Source organism: Macrobrachium nipponense, chromosome 28 (assembly GCF_015104395.2).
Source record: "Macrobrachium nipponense isolate FS-2020 chromosome 28, ASM1510439v2, whole genome shotgun sequence".
NCBI lineage: Eukaryota > Metazoa > Arthropoda > Malacostraca > Decapoda > Palaemonidae > Macrobrachium > Macrobrachium nipponense.
Genome location: NC_087217.1, coordinates 52736092 through 52738591, shown reverse-complemented (window position 1 = coordinate 52738591; position 2500 = coordinate 52736092).

Genomic DNA, 2500 nt, shown 5'->3' with positions numbered 1-2500 from the left:
TGCTTGCAATGTCTAATTTCCTGATATTTTGTTATTTTTAATAATAATCTTTATTTCGAATGAAATAATACATTTTTTTTAAAACATCATTTTCTTCTCGTGAAAAAGAAAGTAAGACAGATGTCGCAACTCTGAGTAAACTCATCTTCTTCAGAGGCGAAAAAGAAAGATGAAATTCACGAAGAACAAAATAATGGGCTTCTCTCGCGACGGGGATAAGAGAATATCACCTCTTAAATTGGTTGTAAGCAGATATTAAGGAGACATTGTAACAGGTTTGTTCTGCAGTTTCAAACCATAAAACAGCAATATTTTGTTTTATCTCGTTGCCTGCCATGGAGGTGGTGATGGAGGAGTAGGGGAGTAGGGAAGGTGGGGGGGAAGGGGCAGGAGGAGGAGGGAGGAGGGGGAGAGGAGGGGAATGGGAGGATAAAGTGAAGGGGGTGAGGGAGGGAAGAGTTGAGCTTTGACTAAGATTAACACACCATTGTCAACAATTAGGCTAACCGTAGGAGTCAACAGGAAGATTTGGACAATAAAATAAAATATGTAAATAGCAAGATAAATAAATAATTAAACAATGAATCAAATTACAGGAGCATTACATGATCAATTGCGAAGGTTACATTCACTTTCCCTACACAAATTAAACAGCTGCTTTCGAGATCGTCCGCTTTCTTATTCTGCTGGAAATCTTTCCTGTTAAGATGATTTTTAACTGAACGTTACACATTCTTATGTCATCTCTAAAATACTTGCTTTATCATTATTCGCCGCTTCATCAGGCACGAGATATGAGTTCATTATCATTACAATTCATCACAAGATCTCAATTATGGGGAAAAAGAACATTCCTACCCATTATCTCACAAGCAAATAAATGATTGATGGGTTACGAACACAACATGCGGAAAGGAACAAGTTCATGCACCAAAGCAATTGCTTCATATATCTGCAACTGCTTCTCAGTTCCTGATGTTTTATTGCAGATAAGGTTCAACGAAGCATAAATTAACAGCGCACGATTCTTATCAGCCATTATCGCCCACTTTCGACTTATTTCGACCTTCGATAATGAGATTGCAAGAGCAATTTAATACTATTGCAGCAAATCGTAATTCAGATCTTAAGTGATTTCATTTCCCGCGTACCTTAAATATACACGACGATTGCACACCTGCATCTCGACGTATCTACGCAATCAATCATTCATTACGTCGCTAATAAAACTGTTTTATTTTTTTATTTTTCCTACTCGATCTCCGGGAAGTCGACGTCATTTACATATGCTTGATTATATATCCTCCGCTCCAGCGACGCCCGGCGGCTCATCAGCGCGCTTGTTTATCAAGCAATCAAGCAACTCATCAGCTTTCGAATGGGGCTCATTTATAAGGCAGAAAGAAATCACCTGCTGATTAGTGTATCATCATAAGGGTAATTACTGCCGGAAGGGCGCGGGAGGGGGAGGGGGGCTGGCTAAGTCGGGGGGAGGTGGCCTGGCTGGTTAGATCAGGGCGAGGGTGGCTGGCTACTTAGTCGGGCAACCTGGATATAGAGGGGGAGGGGGTTGCTAGGTGAAGGGGTACTGACTAGGTCGGAGGGGGGGAGGGAGGGAAGGAAGGGGTGCTGATTAAATAATAACGACGCCCACCCCTTGGAAGCTGTCAGTCAGCATCTACTTAGATCCTTCAAAGGCATTATCCGCACGTCAATTAGAACGATAGCGCGCGCGTGCGTGCGTGCGTGTGTGTGTGTGTATGTGCGTATTTTTTTTAAACTCCATTAAGGGATGTCAACCGAAACACTATAAACAAACCGCATCCCAGCTGTTGCAACAGCGTGGTACAGCTGTCTGTCTGTCCGTCCGTCAGTCCCTCCATCTGTCTCTCTGTCTGTCTATTTGCACTCTCCTCTTGTCTGTCTTCTTATCCCGATTGTGTTAATTAGTAAGGAGAGAGATAAATAGAACGTTCCATTCTATTTATGATCCACCGGAGGCTGATTCATGCATCCCGCCTTCTTTAATTGTCGCCTTCCTCCTGATACGACGAGTTCGACTGTTTGCAAAACAGGAGAGACATGAGAATGATGTCGTCGGGTTATCTGGGATGAATTTCTGTCGTTTGAGAAATGACTCGCAATTTGCATGCTCGTGGTGGCAATTAGCGTGCTTTTTCTCTTTATTTGTCTACAACAAAAAATAACATAACCTTATGAATTACTTCGTGGTACCAATTAGCTTTTTTCTGTTTATCTTAAAGAAACATTTTTTTTTTTAACAACGTATTTGCATGCTCGTGGTGGCAATTAGCGTGCCTTTTCTTTTTATTTATCTGCAAAAAAATAACATAACCTTATGAATGACTTCGTGGTATCAATTAGCTTTTTTCTGTTTATCTTAAAAAAAACGTAACCACATGGCATTTTAGCACGTTACTTAATTTTTATTAACTATCTTGTTAAGTGGTAATTAGCTTGTTTTTCTGACTGATTATTT